The sequence below is a fragment of the Panthera uncia genome, chromosome A2 (assembly GCF_023721935.1).
Source record: "Panthera uncia isolate 11264 chromosome A2, Puncia_PCG_1.0, whole genome shotgun sequence".
In the NCBI taxonomy this organism is placed as follows: Eukaryota; Metazoa; Chordata; class Mammalia; order Carnivora; family Felidae; genus Panthera; species Panthera uncia.
Genome location: NC_064816.1, coordinates 4,109,808 through 4,136,088, shown reverse-complemented (window position 1 = coordinate 4,136,088; position 26,281 = coordinate 4,109,808). Strand labels below are relative to the sequence as shown.

Sequence of the window (26,281 nt, the reverse complement as noted above, 5' to 3'; positions counted from 1 at the left end):
CTTTCTTTCTTTCTTTCTTTCTTTCTTTCTTTCTTTCTTTCTTTCTTTCAAGTTTATCCGTCTGTTTTGAGAGAGAGAGAGAGAGAGATGTGGGAGGGGCAGAGGAAGAGGGAGAGACAGAGAATCCCACGCAGGCTCCACACTGTCAGTTCAGAGCCCAGTGTGGGGCTCAAACTCATGAACCACAAGATCATGACCTGAGCCAAAACCGAGAGTCAGAAGCTGACCCGACAGAGCCACCAGGCTCCCCTTTTAGTTCCCTTTCTACCCTCCCAAGCCCTTGGTAATCTTTAATCTACTTTCCGTCCCTATGAGTTTACCCGTCCTAGATGTTTTGTGGAAGTGGGATCGTGTAACAAACGTGTCCTTTTGTGTCTGGCTTATTGCACTAAGCACGGCGTCCTCCGGGTGCATCCACACAGTGGCAGGTGTCAGCATGGCCTTCCTTCTACGGCTGCCTGAGACTCCAGCGTGTGGGTGGGCCAGTCCGTGCCTGCCCACTCAGCCGTCAGTGGACACTTGGGCCGTCGCCACCCTCTGGCTACTGTGGCTGATGCTGGGCGGAGGAGAGTTTGAAGGGATTCTTAGGTGGAAAGGGAGGCTGGGAAAGGACCCTGAAGGCCAAGGAGACGCAAGGCAGGGGCCGAGCCCCAGGAAGAGCGAGGCCCAGTAGAGACAGGCGGGTGAGACGTGGGCAGCCCGAGGAGAGAAAGGAAAAGGGCCGGTCCCCACCGACAGAAGGCCCTGCTCCCGTGCGCCCGGCTCCGTGGAACACTGCTGAAACCATACGCGTGCTACAAAGTCCATTCCTAAGGTTGCAGCGACACCTGATGACACTTACACTTTTAAAAGGCAACTGTTTATCTTGTAGAAACAGTGCTGTGTCCAGGATGCGTTTCTGTCTGAAAGGTGATCGGCGGGGTAAGGCCTTGGAAGCCGAGGCCCCCACCCCCAAATTACCAGCCCACAGATATGTGTTCTTGCTCCACCCCAGCCAGTGAGAACCCAAAGAAAACACCGGACAGCACTCTCCCACCTCTCCTGTCCTCAGAATACAGACAGACAGATGTAGCCTGCCTGGAGAAAAAAATATACTTGGAATCCCAGACTCGCGGAAAATAGCTTGAAGGATGTGCTTCTGATTTTTAAAATTCTCCATATTCTAGAAGAATCCACCTTCGTGGGGACGTCTTTGTGTGAGTTGCTCTCTGGGGTCTCTGTTCACTCGGCAGATATGCGTGGGCCCCAAATAGCAAGCATCTGAGGCGTTTATACTTGGCCGAGCACGTACGTGTGTTAACATACCCTCCCGGGAGAAGTTGAGACCAGAGAAGGGGCTACAGCGATTTGGAATTGTCCGTGGCCATTGGCCGCTGCGCTGAGGTTAGAGCACGAAGGGGACATACTTCAGGAGCTCATCGGTTGTGTGGTTATACCGGCAACTCTTCAAATGCCAAACAGGAGTGCATAGAAAGTATTTCTGGAAGCCCCGTGTGACCCAGTCCCTTGCAGTCTTACTTCGCAGCCGGGCGTCCCATCTGTCGGCTGGACGGCAGCCTTCGGGGAGCCTTGGTGGGGAAAAGACACTGTTCCTCAGTTGGGGGTTAAGGGAAACTGCAGGCGGCGGGGTTAGAAGGGCCGCGGGGGCCGCGCCGTGGTGCCCCCGCCTCCTTTCGGGCCCCGCGTCCCCACCTTCCTCCCAGCTGGGGGGTCCGCACGAGCCCAGCTTCTGTCCTCATTCTGGCTGCAGGGGCGACCACAGTCCTTTGTCCCCCTTGCGGCAGACAGCCCAGCTCTGCTCCCCTGCTCCAGAAGCAATATTGCCCCAGCGCCCAGGAGCGCACTCCGCGGTCACCTCCGTGCCCTTGCACAGGGCTGGTTCCTTCCCCTGGCACTCTGGTCTTGCCTCCCACCCACCTTGCTCGGCCCTTCTGGGCTGTGTCGGGAGGGCCGACGGGCACATCCCCCGCCTACTGGCCGACCTGGTGGACTGGCCCCTGGCCTTTGGCGTAACCACATGGTGCTTAGCTCAGTGTTCGAGGCTGTTTCCGGCCTTGAAATGAAAAGGCTTCCTTTCCATCACCTTGTCCCTTGGTCCCTGGAATGGACTTGCCATGCCTCACACATGCCTTCTGTCTGCCCTCCTCCCTGAAATGTCATTTCTGCTGATGGAAATCTTACTTTTCCCTCAGGACCCGTGTCCGGGGCTCTCTTACCTGGGAACCTTGAGACGTGACTTAGTGAGCCGAGTGGGAAGATGTTCAGACTTGAGCCAGATTTCTCCCTCTCGCCTCTGTCGCCTTTGCACCTCGTAGGGCTCTGAGTCTCCACTGGCCTCCATCTGCCAGTAGCACCCGCCCCCTGTCCCCCGGGTCGTGACAACAACCGTGTCTTCAGGCGTGTCTGAATGTCACCTGCGGGGACAGAGTCACCCCCTACTTAGGGACCGTGGGATTAATCGGCCAGAAGTGGCACTACTCCTGAACTGCCACAGCATCAGGCTCCTTGGACATGTGGTGTGATTTACGTGTCTTCTTTCCTGTTCTGGGTTGTAAGCTCCTGGAGGACAGGGGCAGCCGTGCCCGCCACACTTCCCCCAGGGCTTCACATTTAGCGTGTGAGTGAGCCAAACGCCGGAGCCCAAAGCGTTCTTCAGGGGGCAAGGCCTACATCAGGTAACGGCAGCCTTTGGTTTTAGCGAGAAGCAAAAATCATGAAACCCTTGCCTGAGATCCGATAGCCCTAAAGGTGCCGTGTTTTTGATTCAGTCTAGATTAACATTCCAGTCGTTTCGACGCGTGGTTTTCCTTTTCCAAATCCCCAAAGAAATTTTAATCAAAGGCCCCTTCCATTCGTGATGCCCCTTTTTGCTCAGCAAAGAGATTGCGCGTCAGGCAAGTCGGCTGCTTTTCCGGGAAGCCTGGGGTCTTCCTGGAGAAATGGGGCCTCAGGAGCCAGCGGCTGTACACAGTGGAGGGTACTAAATGCCTCGTTCTGCATCCAGGCCAATTGCAGTGTCTTGATTCGTCTTTGGTTTGCTTTGGAACTTTTCAAAGATTGTACTTTGTTAAAAAGTTGGTTTGTAACAAGTCTAGTTATTGTGCCTGTCGGAATTGTTTCATCCACAAAACGTAGCGCTCAAAATTTGTTGAATGGATGAATTCTTCTTTTTGCACCTTGTCAGTGCTTACACCCTTAGCTCTTGTGTGGCTCTGGCACTTTGTGAGGGTCTGAAAGCCTGCCTGCTGTGCTGGAGGAAGGCGTCACAGAGGAGCAACAGAATTGTGTAGAGTTGACTCACTTTGTAGGTAAATATTTGTAACCCTGGCTCCCTTCCTGAAAGATCCGTTTCCCCAGCTCAGGAGCGGTTCCCATAAGGAGACGCTGGTTCAAGGTCATGGCCCCTTGAGGTGGTGGACGTGGTGGCTGTGTGTGGGGTGAGCGCCCAGGGAAGCTCGTCTCACTGAAGGCACTTCCTGTCCTGCAGCCCCTTCCCCTGTCCTCTGTGAAAGTGTGAACATTAGTCCCGTACCCGCCGCAGTGCCCAGGCTGGGGAGGGCCCCACTTCTGACGTTTCCACCGCAAGGCTCCCAATTCTAGTTAGATAGTCATGATTCTCACTGGGAATAAGAATAACTGCGAATGCCAGTCAGAATGGAAACCAATTGGACAGGCTGAGATGCACTTCATGGAAACCAAAGCCCCTGTATTGTTTGCCAGTCGAGACCCTGAGATATCTATCTGTACGGTCCCTTGTCCTGTTAACAAAGCTTGTAGCTAACATGACATTTAGCGCACCATTTTCACCTTCTCAGGGCCGTATGAGACCTTCCAGTGCTGGAGGGATTCTTGTCCAAGGGAACTGGAGACATTTGGATGCAGGAACATGTTCTCAAACGACCGTGATCCATGGGCTCCCGTGAAACATGCTCATGTGGATCCTGAGAGTTTCAGGCGGACAGACTGCCTTCTGCGGCCAGGGAGGGGACGGGGCCCAGCAGCCCAGCACTTCTGACAAGCGACTGTTGAGTGGCCAGGCTCCCCCTTGTGCTTTAGACCAAGGAAAAGAAGGTTTTTCGAGAAAGGCAGAGAGTGGCAGATGGGGCAGGGAATAAAGAGCAGCTCTCAGGAGGGGGCAGCCAGACTTTAAAACTCGTGACCGCGGGATCCCAAGGTTATGTTTTGAAAATAAAGGGGTTGCCGTGACCTCACACCCTGAGCACCTACCATATGCCCGGTGCTTTACGCACATGCCTTCTGACCCTGGTGCAGCCCTGCTGGGGTCAGTAGGGCCAGCAGGCCCCGACAGAGCTAGAAACGCCTCCTGTGCTTCCTGGTCCCTTGGGCAGGTAGCGGAGAAATCCTTCCTCCTGCAAAACCCAGCTCGACTTGCCTTTCGGCCGCAGTGTGAGCTCAGTCTAGACTCCTCTCTAGTTTTAGAGAGGACTGGGCCCAGGGCCAGGGAGGACGGCAAGGCGGTAAGTGAAGGAGAAATTATTATCCTGATGCCACAGTCTCGGTGGCCAGCCTTGAACGCTGGGCCCCGCGCCCCCCGCCTTCTTCCCCCGTCCTTCACCCCACTAACCGCTGCCCACACGTCTCCATCCTGTCCATTCTGCTCCTGCTGTTCCAGTTCAGATGCTCTAGTGGAAGACTGCAGACCGCCCTTGCGAGGGCCGTGGCGCAGACCCACTGTTCCGCCTTCTCCTTCCACTGCTCAGCCGTGGCCTTAAGCTGCTGGCGGTGGCGGGATGGTGCCTGACGTGTTTGCGGGACACCGTGGGATATCAACACCTTTAATTCAAATCACGTGCACTCACAATGTTCTTACTAAGCAAAACATGATTAAATTATAAAATACGATGCTGGTGCGCAACGGCCGCTCCGAGCAAATGTCCTTTAAAACTCCTGCCGTCGAGTCAGACACAACGGGCTGACCCAGCATCTCCCAGTAATGCCGTACGTGTAGGGAGTCGGTTGCATTGCTTACTGTTGGTCACTAGCAGATGAGAGGAGACCTGTACCAAGGGTTTAAGAAACATTCTAGGGCAAATTGTCTTTAATTTGAGAAATATATCCCTTACGTATGCTTCTGCAAATCAGCAAAAGTACCATAACTTTATCTGAGCAGATAAAGCCCGTAGGATCTCTTAGTATTCCAAGAAAGTGGAGGAGTCAGCAACCATTCTCTATAACGGACCAGACAGGAAATATTTTAGGCTTTGTGGGCCAGACGGGGCTCTGCTGTTGACAACATGTAAATGAATGGGTGTGGCCATGTGCCAATAAAACTTTATTTCTGGGCACTGAAATGTGGATTTCATGTAATTTTCATATGCCACAAAATATTTTGGCTCTGATTTTTTTTTTATAACCCTTTATGAATATAAAGACCATTTTTAGCTTACGGGCTATATACACACCAGGCGGTAGAGTGGGCGGGACTTGGCTGGGGCGTTGGGCCGTGGTTTGCTGACCTCTGCCCTGTAGGATGGAGTCGGGGGCGGCGGTGGGGGGGGCTCCACCTGGCATTCACAGCCTTTCTCCGGGTGGCCGAGCCTGTGCCCTCTGCTCCAACCAGCTCCAACCCATCACAGCCCCCTGCTGTGCCCAGCTTCCCACTCTTGAACTAGTCCCTCCTTCCTGTTTGCCCAACCCCCCCCCATAGGTCCTGCCCCTCCCTCGGGGTCCAGGATGGGACCGTCCCAGATTCCCAGCTGGAGTCTGCACCTGTCCCCTTTGCCGCATAAGAGTTATTTGTGACTCTCCTTTTCTCTCTCCTGAGATGAGAGAATGGAGACCACGTCTCACTGCCTCTGTGGGACACCAAATAATTACACCAAGTAATCACTTGTTGAATTGACTCGAGTTCTTACCAGGTCAAAATCTTACCTAGCTCTAGCAGTCATTTTGTTTACTTTCTAGGAAAATAGGACCTCGTAAGGTATTTGCAGATTCACAGTTTGTTGATTTACTCTAGGATTGTTCTAGATCACAGTTGTCTAACAAACACAATGTGAGCTGCGTGTGCAATTTAAAATTTCCTAGTAGCCTCAGTTAAAAAGTAAACAGACAGGTGAAGTTAATTGAATAATGTGTTTCACTTACTCCAATATATCCAGAATATTGTTGTTTTAACATGGGGTCTGTATGAACACATCTCTGGTGGGATGTTTCACATTCTTCCTGCCGAGTCTTTGGAATCCAGTGTGCACTTTACACGCAAAGCACATCTCGGTTTGGACCGGCCGCATTCCAGATGCACCATGACCACAGATGGCCTGCGGTGTCAAAACGAAAACAGGCACACCTCCTCGGTCACTGCCGTTCTTTCTAAAAGGTGACCATTGTCTGAGCTACAAACCGCTGTTCAGATAGTTCACGGCCAGTTCAGTTTTAGGTCACTCACAAGGTGTGAGTAGCACAGGCCCACCTGACTCAAATGTTTTCCATTTTCTCAAGTGGTCGTGGTTGGGCTTTGCGCACCAGTGTCCCTTCTGGGCCACTGAGCAGTTTGATCCCAGAATTCCGTGGTGACTGGAATTCACGACTTGGGGACCCTTCTGGGCAGTTCCCAATAACTCTTGTTTCCTTCCTCTTTTACGTCAGGGGAATCTTTTCACGGTGAAGCCTCCAAATAATACCCAAAAATACAAAGGGGGAAGAAGAGCCCCTGGCTTCCTCCGCCTCTCTTCCTCTGCCCGTCCCACCGCTAATAAAGTTTGGTGTGGATTCTTTCCGATATTTTGTATGCATATAAAAGACACATGCCATACGGTGTTATTTTGAATTGAAATATATTCATATGCCTTAAAAACTCCCTCTTTGATGTAAGTGTATAGCGTATAATAGTTTGATGCGTTTTTTGTATATTCACCAGGTTGTATAACCATCACCACTGTGTAGTTCCAGAACATTCCGTCACCCTATAAAGAAACCCTGTGCCCATCAGTAGTCCTCCTCCACCCCGCCTCCTCCCCGCCGGCCCCCACGAGCCCCCTTCTTGTCTGTGGATGAGCCTGTTCCGGACGTTTCGCACACATGGAATCACACACCGTGTGGCCCTTTGTATCTGGTTCCCTCTCTGAGCGTCATGTGTTCAGGGTCTGTCCACGGGGTAATGTGTGTCGGCGCCTTGCTCCTTTTATGGCTAGTCTAGTATTTTTTCTTTTTACAGAAAAAGGATCGTCTCTTGCCCACTTTTCTGCACCTTCTCCCTCACCTAGTACTTTCCTCATCACTGTTTGCCTATCATCTTTATTCTTTCTCCAAAACCGCGTGACTTTCCACAGTACCCGTGTGCCCTGAGGTACTTAACCAGCTCTTTATTGAGGGGTGTTTTGTTGATCATTTTTCACTTCACCAACAGTGCTGCGGTAAACATCCTTGTCCAAATGTATTTGTGCACGAGTGCGGGATGTGTGAAAATTCCCGGAAGGGGACTTGCTGGGTGGGAGGGACTTCCTTCCCCTTTGCATTAGGTCTCTTTCACCCACGTTCACGCTGCAGGCCTGCAGAGATGGTTACTTTCCGCTGTGTCCTTGCCTGCACAACACCATCCACAGCACGTCTGCTCTGCCACCCCCTCCGCTCCCGCCCACGCCACGGGCACCCTGACAATATGCCCGTCCTTCCCTCCACTCCCCATCCCGTCCGGAGAACAGTGGGTCACAGGACTTTTGGCAATCCGGTGAAAACGTCCCCCCACCCCCAGTCACCTCTCTCTGGGCCAGCCCCTACTTCCGAAACTTGTTCCCTGTCGAATCTGCTCTGCCTAGTTTCCAGCCCACGGTGGCTGACTCAGCCCTGGTCTGTCACCACGAGCTGCACCCATGCCCGCCTGTGCCTCTGGGGGAGGCCCTGCCACCCGGCCGGTTTGTGCCCACACAAGTTCACACTTGTTGCCCTGGCTCTGAGCTGCCTCTCCCACAGCAACGGCATCTTCCCAGCCCTTTGAATTCCCTGCCGACACGTGGTTCCAACTCCTTGCCTCCTTGACACTCCAGCAAAGCGTTCATCCTGCTGCACCCCCAGCAGACCGGTCCCAGCAGGCCAGCAGGCCACCTCCGGGCCACCTCTGTTCATGACCCGTGCATGGGGTCTGAGCCCCGCTGCAGTGCCTGCCCTCGAACCTCTGTCTTTCCGCCGTAGTGTAGACTCTTTCTCGTTAACGCCACACAGTTGGAAACCAGAAATCCGACGCCCTGGCCACGGATAAGCCTATCCAGCCTTCGTCTGAGCTTTCTGCCCACCTTAAATTCGATGGATCTTATTTTTCTTCTTAACCTCCTTCAAGACTTCTGAGACACTAACCTGTCTGGCTTTTCTTTCTTAGTGCTTCGTGAGCGTAGAGTCTTCCAGAAACTATCCGCTCTTTCTCCAGTGGTATTGTTCACGTAGGCCTTGGCCAGAAAGTCTATAATTCAACTCCAGAATTGAGCCCTATTCTCGTGTCGAGTCCTGATGGTGAAATGCCTGCCTCTCGCCTCTCATTTTTCGCTCATTACCCACTGTTGGTTCTGTGTACACATTAAACAACTGTTTTGGCATTTCTAAAAGAGGCTTCCTTACACCTTTCACCAGTACCCACCCCCTCCCCCCCCACTGCTGCACCTGTCCCTGGAGGTCTTCAAACAGAAAGTCTCTCAGGGATTGTGTGCAAGGGCTGTTCTGCTTGTTAACGAAGGTTGTTTCTGAAAATGTTAGGAAGGGTTTCAACCCGAGGCGCCTGGCTGGCTCAGTCTTGGTCCCAGGGTTGTGAGTTCAAGGTCCACATTGGGCGTAGAGATTACTTAAAAATAAAATCTTAAACAACAACAACAACAACAACAACAAACGATTCGAACCTTCTAAGTGCCCAGGCCTCACTTTCTTGTTGTTTCAAGCTGTATCATCTTTGCTTCTCAAGTAGAGAATATAGGGACAATTTTGGTTTATATGTTGTCGGTTCTCTTCTTGTCTGGCCTTTGCCAACACGTTTGCTGGGTCAGCTTTCTCTAAAAATCGAGATAAAATTCGCGTAACGTAAAACTGACCATCTTAAAGGACAATTCAGTGGTTTTTAGGCTATCCGAAATGTTATGTGACCGCTGCCATGCCACCATCTAATTCTGGAATGTTTCCATCACTTCAAAAAGGAGCCGCATTCCATTAAGAAGTCACTCCCCCCCGCCCCCACACCCCGGCAGCCATGAGCCCCCTTCCTGTGTGCAGATGTGCCTGTTGCAGACGTTCCACGTAAATAGAACCACACGCCGTGTGGCCCTCTGTGTCTGGTTCCCTCACCGAGCGTCGTGTGTTCAGGGCAGCCGGTGTCGACGCCTCGCTCCTTTTCATGACTAAATAACATTCTGCCGTGTGGATGGACCACAGTCCTCTGCCGATGGACGTTCGGGTAGCTCCTGCTTTTTGGCTGTTACCAGAAATGCTGCTGTGAACATGTGTGGACGAGCTTTTGTGTGAACACGGGCCTTCATTTCCCTTGGGCAGACACGCTGGAGGAGGGCTGCTGGGTCACATGCTCACCCCGTATCCGACTCCTTGGGAAACTGCCCAGTGTGTGGCACAGCGCTGTGCCGTTTTACGTTCCCACAGCCCCGCAGGAGAGCTCCGCTTCCTCCCGCCAACACGCTGCCTTCCCTTGTTCGTGTTATGGCCAACCTGGCAGGCGTGTGGTGGTTTCTACCTTCGTTTCCAAGTGACCAATGACATTGAGCATCTTGTCATGTGCTTACTGGCCACGCGTGCAGCTTCTTTGGAGAACTGTGTGTTCAGGAACGTCACCTCTCACAATCTTCTCGCATCCACAAATTTCTCTTCTGTGAAATGCCCAAAGACCCTGAATCGTGAAGGGGCAGGGTAGACGCCAGAACTAGAGCGGGCAGGGGCGCCTGGGTGGCTTAGTCGGCTGAGCATCTGTTGATTTCAGCTCAGGTCATGATCCCAGGTTTGTGGGATTGAGCCCTGTGTCAGGCTCCGTGCTGAGCCTGGAGCCTCCTTAAAATGCTCGCTCTCTCTTTCTCTCTCTCTCTCTCTTTTTCTCTGTCTCCCCCTTTCTCTGCCCCTCTTCTCCGCTTGTGCTGTCTCTCTCTCTCTCTCTTAAATAAAATAAAATAGGGGCACCTGGGGGGCTCAGCCGGTTGGGCATCCAACTTCGGCTCAGGTCATGATCTCACGGTTCATGAGTTTGAGCCCCACATCGGGCTCTGTGCTGACAGCTCAGAGCCTGGAGCCTGCTTCGGATTCTGTGTCTCCCTCTCTCTCTCTCTCTCTCTCTCTCTCTCTGCCCCTCCCCCATTCATGCTCTGTCTTTCTCTCTCTCTCTCTCAGAAAGAAATAAACATTAAAAAATTTTTTTAATAAAATAAAATATAAAAATGCTTAAAAAAAAAACCACAGAAGGCGGTAGAGGCAAGAGAGGGTCAGAATCAGCAGGACATGAAGGCTGTCCTCTCTCTCCCTTGTGACACAGCTCCAGCTCCAACCTGTGGGCGTGCCCATTTCAGAGACTTCCCACAATCCTACATCGTCATGCTTTAGGAGGAGGACGTGACAGATGTCGGCCTTTACCCTCAGAGGGTCCTTGACTGTCTGGGCACTGAGCTATCTGGAATGTTATTTGTAAATTAACTGTGCTATCTGATTCCTGTCCGTTTGTCCAGAATTATTTTAGTCTCTCTTTTAGAGACACGAGTCCAAACATTTGAGTCTAGTACAGGTTCAAAAAACCACCTCATGGGCTGACTCCAACCCACCATCCGATTTGGGATGGACAAGAGCTAATAATGACTTTTTATGTTTCATGGTTGAAAAAATAAACAGAGGAATAATATTTGGGAACACGTGAAGTTACATGAAATTCACATTTCAGTGCCCATAAATGAAGTTTGATGGGCAGGTGGCCATGCTCATTAGTGCACATATTGTTGCTGGTGGCCTTCGCCCTACAGTGGAGGGGTTGAGCAAGTCCCACCAGGGGCCGTTTGACCTGCAAAGCCTAAAATATTTGCTATTGGGCCCTTCACAGAAAAAGTTTGCTGACAGCTGGTCTAACAAAGAGCACTGGTTACATCTGACTTGTACTAATATAGCATAACATCACGCGTATATGGATACGATGCTGGTTTGGAGGTACATGAACGCCTTAGACTCTTCAAATCCCCTTTGCCTTTTTATGTCAATGAGACTGTGCCTTTTTTCTTTCTCTCTTTCTTTTTTTTAATTCCACATCACCCTGGCCTTTCTCTCCGTGGCGTTCCTCCTTGTCTCCCAGGCCGCGGAGAGCCCGGGTCAGGTTCAGACTATCACCCCAGGGCGGTAAGGCGCTCTGCAGTTGGGAAGCATGCGTTTCTCTCCCTTCTGGTCTCCAGCTCTCCAACACTCAGCCCTGCGTGGCTGTCACTTGAGGACTGCCACTCCCTTTTGGCAGGTGGCACCAGCTCTGGAATTTGGTGTGCAAATCCTGGCATCCAGGAGTGATTCTGGACACAAGTTACTGCTGCAGACCAGGGCCCAAGGAGGCGGGCTCCCGTGTGGGAGAAGCCGACGTCTGTGGCCACATCCCTTCGTACTGGAATATGCCGTTAACAGTGACTCCTAAGAAGTAAAAATGTGTGATGGCTAATCAATAAGGAAAAAAATCAGCGTTCAGAGATCAAAAAAGCTATTTCCACATTTCAGCCATCTTATATTGCGCTAAAATCCCACCTGAAATGAATTCTGCGCGACTTTGTAATCTTTCGTCGTGGCCGTGGTTTTTAGAATTAAGACATTCTAGGGATCACTGCTAGAAGCAGAACGGGTGTGGGGCTTCTCTGGGTAAGAGCAAGTGGGGCCTCGCCTTAACCCCCTTGCTGCAGGGCCGGTCAGTGTTGGCTTCCAAAGGTGGCAAATCAGTTACGTTTCCTCAGTTCGGCTGCTCCCTTCTCCTCCCAGTGCCCCGCTGGCAGAGGCTTCTCTCTCAAGCTTCAAATCCGTGGCACGCGTGGGCTTGGTGGCCTGTGGGTTGCTTATTGCCGAGGTGGTCATTGAAGGTGTAGCTACTTATCAGCACAATCCCTTCCTGGACTCTTTGAATTCCTAACTGGGCTGGTAGGAAAGGAGACCAGATACCTTCACACTGTGGCTTCCTGCTAGAGATGGGGCGTGCGGCTCACCGTACCCCCGTGACAGTCACCTGGCCCCATGTCTCTGCCATATGTGATTGGGGCCCACGGCCACCCTTACGACCTTCCTCCAAGAAGTGAATTGTGTCTCTTTCTTCTAAAGACCGCTGACCTGCCTGGATTATACAACAAGGCCCGCTTAAATTGGAGTCCTTGAATTTATAAACTTAACTTAAAAAAAAAAGACAAACCCACATATCACGATAGCCCAGTGGTTCTTAACCCTTCTTCAAGGCTGGACCTTTTTTGTAGTCTGCTGAAAGTTGGGAATTTCTCCCCAGAAGAACAGGTGTAAGCACACATGCCCCCACTTAAATTTCACATTCAAGCTCAAGTTCATGGGCTCCCTGAAGTGTGACCCTTGTGAATCTATTGACCCAAGGTATAGAATCCTGCTGTAGCTATTTGAGGGGGCATATTACAGAATTTAAGCCACTTCCAAATATTCTGTAGAAATTTTTAATGTTTACTTATTATTTTGAGGGAGAGACAGAGCATGAACAGGGGATGGTCAGAGAGAGGGGGAGACACAGAATCCGAAGCAGGTTCCAGGCTCCGAGCTGTCAGCACAGAGCCCGACGCGGGACTCGAACTCACAAACCGAGAGATCATGACTCCCCTGAGCTGAAGTCGGCCACTTAACCGACTGAGTCACCCAGGCACCCCTAGATTTTTTTTAATAGAAGGGCTGAAATTAGGTGGAAATCTAACACTTCGGTAGGAACCAGAAAAAGCAGGTCCTCACGAGATGTTTGTATCTCTGTAGAGTTGTGCGGGTCAGCTACGCACAAGTTCCATTTGAAAATGATCACGAGAAAGTCACCATGGAAAACAGAAATGAGAGGTGTGCACGGACCTATCCATCACCATTGAAGGGGAAAAGTAGAATTCACCTCATTTATGCCAGCTTCTTTCACAAATTCATATTGAGGGTGCCCTCTCTGGCAAGATTGGATCTTCACATGTCACTTTAATTACTTCTTTATAATATCTTACTCCAGCAAGGGTGCCAGGACCATTCAATGGGGGAAATGACAGTCTTTTCAACAAATGATGTTGGGAAACTAGATATCCACCTGCAAAACAATGAAGTTGGATCCTTACCTCACGCCATATACAAGACTAGCTCAAAATGGATCAAAGACCTAAATGTCAGGGCTAATAGTACAACAGTCTTAGAAGAAGACACGGGGGGAAAGCTGCGTGAGATTGGATTCAGCAGTGATTCCTTTGCTGTGACACCAAAGGCAAGGCCACAAAAGGGAAAAAGCAGATAAATCAGGATTCATGAAACTTAAAAAGACTTTTCTGTACATCAGAGCATACTAGAAACAGAGTGAAAAGGCAACCCACAGAATGGGAAAAAATATTTGCAGATCATATATCTCAGAAGGGGTTAATATTTAGAATATATAAAGACCTCCTACAATTTTACAGCAACAAAGAAACAACCCAGTTAGAAAGTGGGCAAAGGACTTGAATAGACATTTCTCCAGAGAAGGTATGAAGATGGCCAATAATCACAGGAAAAGGTGCTCAACATCACTTAGCATTAGGGAAACACAAATCAAAACCACAATGAGGCCACTTTGCACCATTAGGATGGCTGTCCTTAAAAAAACACCCAAACAAACAGAAAATTACGAAGATTGTTGGCAAAGATTTGGAGAAATGGAAACCATTGTGAACTGCTAGTGGGAAAGTAAATTGTGCAGCTGCTATGGAGAACAGTAAGGCAGCTCCTTGGGAAAAAGAAAATTAAACATAGAACTACCATATGGTCCAGCAACTCCACTTCTGGGCATATACCCGAAGGACTGAAAGCAGGGGCTTGAACAGATATTTGCACACCCACGTTCACAGCAGCACGTCTCACAGTAGCCAAGAGGTGGAAACGGCCCATCGACGGGTGAACAGATAAACACGGTGTGGTGCCACCAACAGTCTTCAGCTTTAAAAAGGAAGGAAATCTGACACCTGCTACACCACGGATGGACCTTGAGGGTGTTATGCTCAGTGAAATAAGCCAGTTCCAAAAGGACCAAACGCGCTATAGTTCTACCCCTGTGAGGTCCCTAGAGAAGCCAGATTCATGACGGAAAGTAGATGGTGGGAGCCAGGGGCACGGAGAGTTACAGTTAAGAGGGACAGAGTCTCCGATTTTGCAAGATGGATGGTGGCGACGGCTGCACAACAATGTGAATGTATCTAATGCCACACTTGAAAACCGTGCACCTGATAAATTTATATATTTTATATATATATATATATATATGTTTGTAATATATAAATAATATATGTACATATATATGATGTGTAAATAATATATATAATCATATCTTTTACCACAATTAAAAATAAGAATAATAGGGGCGCCCGGGTGGCTCAGTCGGTTAAGCATCTGATTTCAGTTCAGGTCATGATCTCATGGTTTGTGAATTTGAGCTCCGCATCGACCTCTCTGCTGTCAGCACAGAGCTCACTTCAGATACTCTGTTCCCCTCTGTCTCTGCCCCTCCACGGTCATTCTCTCTACCCCTCTCTCCCTCTCTCTCTCTCTCTCTCTCAAAAAATAAATAAATAATAAAAAATACTTTAAAAAATAAGAATAATAGACACTCCAGTTATATTTTCTAGTATTATATTAAAGGAGGCATATTCTTTCATAGTTTATAGTTTCTAGTTTATTCTTTCATAGTTTATAGTCCTTGGGAGTCCCATCCCTCCTGCTGAATCATAGGAATGGAGCTTCAGTAAAGACCCTAGGAATTTATCTTGTGGTTGTGTACCAGCTGGATGATGCATAGCTTACTCATTGAACTTGCACACCCCCACTTGGGAAAATTACACTTTTTTAAAAAAATAGTTTGTTTATTTATTTGAGAGAGAGAGCGCGCGAGCAGGGAAGGGGGAGGGAGAGAGAGGAGAGAGAATCCCAAGCAGGCCCCTCACTGTCAGCACGGAGCCCGAGGCAGGGCTCAATCTCATGAACCGTGAGCTCATGACCTGAGCTGAAACCGACTGAACCACCCAGGCGCCCCGGGAAAACTACACTTCTGAGTCAGTGGTCCTTCCTGGAAAGGAAAGCACAAGGCAGATGGGGGACACGGTCTACAGATGGCTGGCGTTCTGGGTCTGTGTGCTGGTGCCTTTGGGGGACCTTTGGGTGAGAAGAGAATGGCAAGTAACCCAAGCAGGAAGCTCAGAAAGGAGAAAAGAGCACTTTTGTTCAGAGTCACCTGAGTGCCAACTTGCTAGAAGTTGCTTTTCCGAGAATATAAGGAGAAACCAGACCCGCTTCACAAACGGCCACCCAAGACAGAGGTCAGCAAACTACGCGCCGGGGGGCCACACGGGGCACCCGCCTGTTTTTTTGTAAGTCCTACAAGCTGAGAATATCTCCTGCATTTTCAAATGGTTGAAAAAAAATCAAAAGAATAATATTTTGTGCCACATGAAAACTATATGAAAATCAAGTTTCAGTGTCTGTAAATAAAGTTTTATTGAAACAGGTCCAGGGCCAGAAAACCTCAGGTATCAAGATAAGTCACATTTCACTTATGTAGCATTTTAAAAATCGAAACATGCCACACACACAAAAAGATCCATCGAGCAAAATGTCAACATTTTAAAGACAGGATCAGTATTGCTGACTTATGTCCTTTGCCGCAGGTTCTGGTAGGGCTCTGGATGCAACCGTACTCATTCCATATGTAAGGTCACTGGCAGCTTTCTGGAAACAGTGAGAGTTGAGTAGTTTTGACATAGACCCTATGGTCTGCAAAGCCAAAAACATACTCTGGCCCTTTGCAGAAAAAGTTTGCCAACCCCTGATTGGACTCAATTTACTATATTAATCCCTACCGGTGAGTAACTGTAACCAAACTACAGGTTCAAGGCCTTGTTCATTTCCTCTGTCTACTTTTTTATGTCCCTTTTTAAAACAAATAAGTATGCTTGTAAACTATTTAATTTTGGGATAATGGCATGTATAAGTCAATACGGACAGTTACCACTGAATTAAGAAGCAAGCTGATGCTTGTGGGCTGTGATGACTTACTAAGAGTGCAATTACCTGCATGAAAGTCGTAGAGGCTTTCATTTACTTTTGTGGTGACTAAACACTTAATTAGTTAACCTTTCATTGACTGGGATCAATGTTACTTGACTTCTTTATAAAATGACAGATTTCCTATCCAGCTTCCATATATAGGTGTTAATAAGCTCAGTTAGGGACTTAAAAAGCATTAATTATTATTAAAATCTTTAAACAGTATATGCCATGGGAGCTTCCTCCCTGGTTTTCCTGCCTTCACTCTTTCTCCCAATAGTCTAAGAAGAATATAGTTTAACCAGGATGTGTTGTGGCCCTGCTTGGAGTTTCCCTCAGGAACTGGAATAAGATTCAGACTTCTGGCCATGCCCTCGGGGTCTCTGCTGTTGTCTCCAGCCCCCTGCCCTCCCTTGCCACAGGGCCTTTGCACCTACTGTTCCCTGTGTTGGGAGTGCTTGCTCCCATCTCCCTATGTCTGGCCAGGTCTCATGTCAGCACCGTCCTCCACAATACCCTTCACTGGCCTGGTGACAGCTTGGGAGCCCCTTTTCCACCACCCCTCCCCACCGGCTCTGTCCCTCTGCCTTCTCCCTTTGTCACGGCCCAGATCTCTATGAAATAACCTTGTATATCTGGTGACTGGTTTCTTGTCTGATTCTGCTGCATGAGGATGTCCGCACCCCCAGATCTGGCTTGTTCACTTTTGAATCCTCTGAGCCTGCGCCTGCTTTTTGGTAAATTCACTTTGTTCCTTTCTGTTTATTTATAGTTTAAGTTTACATACAGTCATGTTTACATTTTGGGGTGAGTTTTCTCACACACGCATAGGTTCTGGTAACCACCACCCACCAAGTGGGCAGAGAGCAGTTCCAACACTGGGGTGTGTTCTCTTGAGCTGCCCCTCTGCAGCCAGACCCTCACTCCACCCTTGACCCCTGGCCACCCGCTCTGCTCCCCTCCCCGTCGCTTGACGTAATGCCTTCGAGACTCATTGTGCCGTCACACGCGACGATGGCTTGTTCTTTTCATTGCTGAGTTGTACTCCACTGTACGAATGCTCCACAGTCGGTTTGTCCAGCAAATTTCCTCTTGGTGTTTGATATTGAATTAATACTAAAGCCTGTGGCCGTATAAGTGGCAGCATACTGTAGACCAAGTGGGTCGAAGAGCAGTGGTGTTCCTGTATGCACTGCATTCACGAGGTACAGTGTGCAAATTTATAAGAACCGATGTGCTTTCCAGCGCTTATAAATGTTATCACAATTTTTAGAATTCGTTTTAATGTTTATTTTTGAGAGAGAGAGACAGAGCGTGAGTGGGGGAGGGGCAGAGAGAGAGGGAGACACAGAATCCAAAGCAGGCTCCAGGCTCCGAGCTGTCGGCACAGAGCCCAACGTGGGACTCGAACCCACGGACCGTGAGATTGTGACCTGAGCCGAGGTCGGACGCCCAACCGACTGAGCCCCCCGGGTGCCCCGTGCTTTATTCTTTTTGATGGTGTCATGGCATTACACTAGGGATGTACCATAATTTATTGAATGATTTTACTACTGATGAACATTTAAGTTGTTTGCAGTTTTTTTGTGACTTCGAGTAACTCCACCAGGGCTCTGTAGATCTTGTTTTCACAGCTGTATTGAGATATATTTTACTTACCACAGTGTTGGCCCATTTAGAGTGTGTAATTCAGTGGGTCTTTGTGTATCCTTGGGGCTTATGTAACCATCACCACTGTCTAACTCCAGAACATTTCCATCACTCCCAAAAGAAGTCCTGTCCCCATTAGCAGTCACCCCAACGCCACCCCCCCCCACCGACCCCGGCACCCACTAACGCACTCTCCGTGGGTGCACCTGTTCTGAACATTTCACGTAAATGGCTTTTGTGTCTGAGCATCGTGTGTTCAAGGTCCATTCATGCTGTGGCGTGAGTTAGAGCTTCACTCCTTCTTGCGGCCGAGTAACATTCTCTTGCGTGGATAGACCACATTTTGCTTAATCAGCTGATGGACACGTGAGTTGTTTCTGCTTGGGAGCTATTATGAATCCTGCTGCTACGAACACCAGGGTACAGCACTTGGCCCTTTGCCTCTTCGGACACGTGTGTTTCCACAGGATCAGTTCTGAGGGAGAAAGGAAATCGCGCTTCCGGCTAGCTCTGCATCCCCGGACAAGTAGGTTCAGACACGTTCCAGGCCTTGAGGGATGCTCAAAGGTCGTTTTCTGCGGGGGCCGACCCTGCTCTCGGGCAGGAGCCCCTCGCTTTGTTGCGGGGCTTTGCGTCAGCCTTCATCAGTTTAACAGCGCAAAGCCTGGAAACTTGTAGCAAAGAAGAAAAGGCCAAGAGGGTCTCCTTATGGGGAATTGAAGAGACCCACCAGCTCCCGCTCCGTCTCCGCCAGGAACGACAGCACCGAACACATCTGCATCAGGCACCACTTGTCAAGCGATGTAAGAGATGCTCGGCCGTGGAAAATGTACCGTCTACGCTCTGAGGTCCCACGGAAGGACAGGATGCCTGAGAAGGGAAAAGGAGGCAATGATAAAATGTAATTTTTATGACAGTAAGGCAGCAGGGTTACGTTGGAAGTTTGGCTGGATGCTGCGAGAGGCGTGAGTATTAAGTATTGGCCAAAATGACGAGCCCGACAAATATGCCCTGGGATGGACCCAGCACACGGCGCGAGCCATCCCCTGAGGCGTTTAGCGTGCTTGCTTGCCTGTGAAATCCCAAATAGCAAAGCGTCTCCCTGCTTTCAGGGTTTCAGATCAATGAACAGGCAAAACCCAGCAGGAGCTCTTGGCTACCTCGTAACGGAGGGGATTCCGACCAGGACTTTAATGGATATTTACTGAGCGCTTCCCATGTGCAGCGCTGGTAATTAAACTCCACGATTGTCAGCCTCACCTTCTTCAGCACGGTGGCCCCCGGGGGGCAGACAGAAGGTATTTGCTCCGTTTACCGGTAGAGAAATGGAAGCTCTGGAGGCCTTAAGTCACCGGCTGAAGGTCACCAGCTAGAAGGTGGAGGACACGGGACTTGGACGCAGCGCCTCCTCTCAGGCAGCGTGTTCTGTTTACACGGCGTCATCGCTCTGCTGGGGCCATGTGTCGAGGGGAAGACGCGGGCCCTGGGCGCTCTCCCCCGTCGTGCGTGCAAGGGTAGGAGGATGCTGGTCGGGGAGGAGAGCAGGAGTGAGGGGAAACGCTCAGGGAGGGCACTGGCGCCCCCCTGCTCCTCTCAGCAGGTGCCCCTGCCCTGGGTGCCTCCTACCCTGCCCCCAGCTCCACAGCGGCCCCCATCTGGGCCCAGCAGCCCGCTTGGGGTGGGACTGCCCCCTTCCATCTTCTGTCTTCTTGAGTGTTGACCTTGACTGGGACACTTCCCAGAGCCCCCGAGGCCTGCACAGGCCTGTCTAGCGGCTACAAGAAGTCCCCGTGTGGTTAGCCGCGGTCACACACAAGTAAGGACCAAATGCACACGTCCTATCCGCCAGAGAGAGGAGAATCCGGCAGCTTTCTGCTGGTCTCCTGCACCCTCGCAGATGTCCTCCTCATCAACACGCGCTGAGTAGTAGCCCGGGGAGATGCGTTAGATCCCCAGAGAGGGGCACCGAGCCCACACCGCTGAGGTCAGCCATCCACGCTTAATCTCCTCTTAAGCATGAAATTTGGGTGGCGCCTGGGTGGCTCAGTCGGTTGATCGCCAGACTTCGGCTCAGGTCATGATCTCAAGTTCGTGGGTTCGAGCCCCGCGTCAGGCTCTGTGCTGACAGCTCAGAGCCTGGAGCCTGCTTCAGATTCTGTATCTGCCTCTCTCTCTGCCCCTGCCCCGCTCGCACTCTCTCGCTCTCTCTCAAAAATAAATAAATGTTAAAAAAAAAATTTAAGCATGAAATTCAGGTCGCAAAAGAGGTTTGACTTCCGCAGAAGGCAATCGCGTCTTCATTATCCCAGCCGGTAGTAAGCTTTAGAGGGCTTTTTATTGATTCGACCTGACTTTTTTCTTTACTCCAACAGTTTCAAATTTCATTTGGACAGAAGTGTCTCAGCTGTTTATCTTTTTAAAAATCCGGCTGAAGTAGTAGTAAATGCTTTTCAAGCGTAGCGATGGTCCAGATCGCCCAGCAGCTAGGCGACATCAGCCCCGAGACTTCCAGAAGCAAGGAGGATTGGAACCAATATGGGGCCTGGGAGGACGGGGGTGGGGGAGAGGCGGCCAGCGGAGGCCGCTCACTGTTACTTGCGTTACGTTTCAGAGGACTCCTCTCTGTCGCTCTTGCCACCTTTCAAGCAGAGCTAGAACATTCTATTCCAGTTTTTTCCAAAATTATCTTGTGCTCCGCTTTGGGAGCTGACTTAATACGGAGCCGGGAATGGAGACACCCAAAACAGAAGCACACAAAGCCAGGCATTTGTGCCCGACAGAGCGAGCTGCCCCCTGGTCTCACGCCCCACGGTCCCGCCCCGCTGCACGCCAGCCCAGAGCGCCTGCTGAGAAAGACGAGGGCCCACCTCAAACCTTTATGAAATAGGAAAGCCATTTAAAATATTTTCAAGGTCTCATGGCACCTTCTTAATTAAAAATTAAAATGTCCCCCCAACCTTTTGATTAGAATGCCTTCTGAAAATGGAATCTGTTTCAGTGTATCATCTTAGAATTAATTAGGGTTCGTTAAAAAAAAAAAACAAAAAACAAAAAAAAAAACCCTAACATATCTCCAAGACTTCTCTCTTTGGATTTAATTAGAAAAATGAGTTTAACACTTTTGTAAAAGGCTGTTTTGCTCTGTTCTGTCAGAACACGCTGAGGTTTGCACTGGGGTTGAAACTTTCACGGGGACAGACACAGAATGTGCTTTTGTTCTCGTAGGGTTGGATGGCGGGGCCAGAGATGAGGTGGGAGGTGACGGGTTGGATAAACATTTCCAATTTTGCCTTTTGTTGCTTCATTTTCATTTCCTCAGAGACCCCTGGGTCCTGCCGAAGGGATGTCTGACTAGATTCTTGGTCCCGGGCCCCTAGAGGCGCAGCTCCCCGGCCACTTGAAGCAACGAGAGGTCCTCCCAGCAGGGGACAGCGTGCCAGCCCAGTGCCGAGTGCGTTGGTGGCCCCAGCCGAGGACTCTGCGTTTGAAACTCCCACAGCAGGATTCCTGGCCGTACTTGTTTATCTTACACTAAATTTCTTGGTAATCTTGCATACTTCAAGCCTGACTTAGCAAGAAATACACTTTTGTTTTTCAACGTGATGCTGAGACTTTTCTTATTTAAGCTTGCATGTTTGTACGTTGACATGGCAGAAAAAGGAGCCGTATTAGAACTAGTCTCTAGCAATCGTTGGACCTGGAAAGATCAGACATTTTGGTGGATCTGGAAAGAGGTGCATAGTCATCATAAAGAAGGCAATGAAAAGAGCAAATCGCGTGTGGGGCGAAACACGAAGGATGGGTTCTGGGAGGCTGTTGAGGGGGACCCACAGGGTGGGGGGCAAGCGTGGGGTTGGCTCAGTCCGTCGTAACAATACCACGGACTGGCCGGCTTCTAAACCACGGAAATCCAGTGTTCCCAGTTCTGAGTTCGGGTGCTGGCATGACCGGTGAGGGCCCTCTTCGGGGCAGCAGACTTCTCGCTGTGTCCTCACAGCCTGGAAGGGCTGAGGGAGCTCCCTGGGGCCTCTTTCATGAGGGCGCTCAACCCCCTCCCCAAGACCCCACCGCCCAACACCTTGAGCATTAGGTGTTGCCACATATGAATTTGGGGGAGACGCAAACTTTCAGACCCCTGCATGAGCAGATGGAGCCCTGAAGCCTGGGGCCCAGGGAGGCCATGTGGGGGCTCGTCCCTAGCTCCAGCTCACCCTTCTCAGCCCGGGCTCTGCCGGAGACTCTGGCGTGAGATCTGCAGACCTGAGTCATCTTGTGCGATGCCCAGCTCCCACCCCACGCTTCAAGCCTTCCACCTTGCTGAGGTTGGAGGCCTCCCAGCAGCCTTGCAGGGGCCAGCGCTCTGGCTGTCGGGGGCTTGAGTAGACTTGGAAGGGCCCTGGAATCGTCACACAGGGACCCCACAGCTGAGGGATGGCACTGGGGACTGGGAGCTCCTGAAGAGACTTGCGGATTTGGGATAACCCATTTATGACTTGGTGGTACCCCACCTCTCCCTGCATCTGGGCAGAGGCCCTGTCCTGGGCTGGTGGACCAGTGGCCACGTGCAAGTTCTGGCCAGTCCCTCCTCTCTTCTGCGGGATCTCTCCATCCCGTCTCACCTGTGTAACGGCACTCCACCAGCAGTTTTCTCCACTCCCGCCCGCTGGGTCCTGCCCGTCCCTTCTTCCATTTCAGAAGCCCTCTCCCAACTGGACTTCCCATTTCCATGGCTACCCTCTTCCTCTCCTTTCCTTTCCAGCAGAGATGCCTCAAGGGCTGCCTGTGCCTGGGGTCTCCAGTTCCACGACTCTTGGTTTCTCTTGAATCCCCCAATCTCTGTGGACTTTGCCCACAGGGTTCCCCTGGAACTGCTCTGTCACGTCACCATAATCCAGCGATCAGTTCTCAGCCCCCAGTTCAACTAATGCTCAGGACTCTACTCGGTTTGCTGGATTTCCTCCTCTTTAGGATCGCTAAATGGTAGAGAGCCAAAGAGCCCAACCCTGGGCCTCTTCTCCGCCCTCTTTTGGTGAGCTCGGCCAGGCTCCTGGCCTTAAGTAGGCATCTATACACTGCTGGCTCCAGTCCTTGTCAGAGATACACTGCTGGCTCCAGTCCACATCCTTAGACGCTACGCACATCTGTACATCTGTATACTAAAACTCTGGCCCAGGGCATCTGGACACTGGTGACTCCAGCCTACCACTTGCCCCTCCGGCCCTCACTTATATATCTGTTGACCTTCTCAGCATTCCAGCTTGGGTGTCCAAGAGCCTCTCACCCACCTCACACCTTTAAAACTCAACTTCTGAGTGCTCCCCAGTCCTCGTGCTTCTCCCTCGGTTTTCCTGATCTCATCCTTTTCCCTGCCAAAAATCTTTGACACAGTCTTACCTCCCTTCTCTCACACCCCACATCCAGCCCATCAGTAGATCCTATCGACTCCACCTCCCTTTATCCAGAGTCTGACTGCTTTGCACCCCTCCACTGCCATCACCCAGGCTCAGCCACGTCACCGTCTCTCACCTGGACCATCACACCACCCTCTTGGCTGCTCTGTCTCCTTGCATCCTTTTCCTTCTTTGCCTGTTCTCAACCCAGTAGCCAGAGGCACCTGGTTAAAACCAAGTCAGATCAGATCATTCCCTGGGCTAAAACCCTCTGATCACTTCTATTTCATCCTGAGCAGAAGCCGAAGCCTGTATGATTGTCTCTGTGGGCCTTTCCCCCTCTTCTTGTCTCCTGGTTCGCCCAGCTCAAGTCACCAGCCAGGCATGGCCTCATCTCAGGGCCTTTCCACTGGCTATTCCCTCCACAGGAATGCTCTTCCCCTAGATGGCTCAGCCCCTCACTTTCCTTGTTTCCTTAATGAGTCTTCTGGGGGAGGCATTCGGCAATCCTTTAAAAATTGCAGCCCCATCTCACCCCACTGCTCCCTGCCTCCACTCCATTCCCACCCCCTACCTCCGGCATCTATCGCCATCTGACATATTGTAGATTTTCTTATTTTGTTTACTGTCTCTATCCTTCCCCACCCACCCCCACTACCTGGGGACAGAATATAAGTTCCAGAAGGGAAGGGAACTTTGTCTGTTTTGATTAGTGGGAAATGCCTGGCCCATGCCAGGCACTCAATAAATAGTTTGTATTGAGATCAATGAATAATGTACAGAGGACCCCCATGTCAATCCTCTTTCCAGAGATGGGGTTTGGGACCCTCACAGCTGTGTGTCAGAGCCTCCCTTCAGATGCAGAGCGCAGGCAGAGTTGGCAGTGTCCCCTAGGCCTTGGGAGCAGTGACTCCCACACTTTCAGCTGCTGGTGGTCTCACTTCCAGGTTAGAGATCAGCGTTACTGCTTTGCCATGCGTTAATGGCCCAAATATCTGGCTTCAAACTTCCCATCTCCCTAGAACCCGGGTTCAGATTTTAACAGTGTGGAGTCTGCCTCCCCTTACTCTCAAGGAAACACTTTCATTCTGACTTGTTTATTCAAAGAGCGCCTCCTGTATGCTCTCTTAGGAAAAGAAGGTTGCTTTGTGTCAGTCATGTCTGTCTCAAAGGCCAGGTTTCGCTGGAGGCCAAACCTCAGCTGGGAGCTGAAAGTGTATGCCTTAATCACGCACAAATCTATGAGTGCCGGGTGCCTTTATAACCTAAAATGTGGACCCACTGTGGCTACGGCCACATACTTCCTGTTCTGTCAGCATGTTTTGAGATTCTTGGCCATGCTCCCCCCTTAGAATAAGGCCATCCCCTTAGAACTGTGCCCTCCCCTTGTAAGATGGGGTGCTATCCCCTTCCCTTCCAAGTTCCAAAGCCCAAATTCCTCTGGACAGAGCCAAGGCTGGATTGGCTTTGAGGTTAGCCTGGGTTTTTTTCTCGGTGGGTCAAGATTGGCCAAAGCTAGACACCTCCCTATCACTGCTCTCCGAGACTGTGTGTCCCTGTGCTTCCCAGGCCTGGCTTCCGCTTCCTCTTCCTCTTCCTCTTCCTCTTCCTCTTCCTCTTCCTGTTGCTGAGTGGGGCAGGAAGGGCAGGCACAGGGACACCAGATGCTGTCGGTTCCTTCCCGCAGAGTCCCAGGAGGCACTTCTAATGCTGACTCAACAATTTGGTCTGCACTTATTTGTCTGTACATGACATTTTCAAAAGTCTTTTAAATTAGGTATCTACTCCTCTGTTCTTACATCTTTTTCAACTAGCTCAATCCCCAGTTAGTTTTAGTTTGTATAATCCCTGCCCAGAAAACCCATGTGCAGCTATGAATATCCCACATTGTTTGCTTGATGATAAATAAATTCTTTCCTCTTGGAGAAAAAGGCACTTTCTCCTCCCGGCACTGGGAAGGCTTGTAGACGTCTCTGCTCTGATGCTGACCGCGGGGAGAGTTGGTCCTTCTTGGGTTTTGTTATTTCAGAACAAATATGGTAAACTGTTTCCCCCTTGGTTACTATAGAGAAGAGATTATTTGCCTTTCTCTTAGGGCTTCTGAAAATAATAGATTACATATTTGGGAGGGTTTTTTTTTAGATCTGGTTAATGTGAGATAGAGGGGATTGCTCCAGGGATGACATTGTTTGGTTTGGGAAGTATTCTTGCGGTTGCCCAGCAACAGGCTCTTAGAGACGGGAGTGGACTGCGTTGTCCCTGGCAACCGTTGTTACTCAGCAAACAATGAGGGCCAGCAAACAGCGCCAGGACTGCGGACTCCAGGTTTTAATTGAACATCTGCATATATTTTTCTCTGATGAAATTATGTTTGAGTTTGATTTGCCACAACAGGTAGACCTGGGTCCCCCTGGGGTCCCCGTGGAAGAAAACGTGCTCTCATTGTGACAGCTCATCCAGGGGGGAAGAACCTTTAGCCATTTGAACATATCCTAGACTGCTCTCCACTGGAGACTTGTTTCAGTCTCAAGTGGAATATCTTTTTTGATCTAATTCCTCGTGTTTGTAAAATTATTGCCTGGCCAACCTACTTTTCAAGTGCTTTCCAGCGTGATGTTTTCCTTGCGGCTGCTGGAGAATATCAGAAAAGCCGGGACCTGAACCCAGTGGGTCACATGTGACAACATTCACATATAAGATTGGCTGGTGACGGACACTGGACCCAGAGCCTTCTGGTTCTTTACTCTCCCTCGCTCTTCCTGTTGAGAAGTTGGATACTCGGGTGACCCTCAGGCGAACGCGTATATTGCGCATATTGGGGAAGCAGATGTGTTCCCTCTAACTGGAGTGGAAAACCCTCACCCCGTGGAGGGGCACTTTGCAGCCACCCCGTGGATTTTGATCAAAACAGTGTCACTCCCTACCTCCTCCTCAGTGAGCCAGAGATAGCGATTGTTTACCAGGGCTGGTTGCTTGGGTAAACACTGCCCCTGCCTTCATTCAAAGCCGGTGACACATTTCTTTCC

At 50.4% G+C, this 26,281-nt stretch overlaps 1 protein-coding gene across 4 annotated transcripts in view; it reads left to right on the top strand.

Annotated features, from left to right (window-relative positions):
* Positions 1 to 26,281, top strand: part of RFX2 (regulatory factor X2) — a 90,376-nt gene that overhangs the window by 7,483 nt on the left and 56,612 nt on the right. The window lies entirely within an intron of this gene.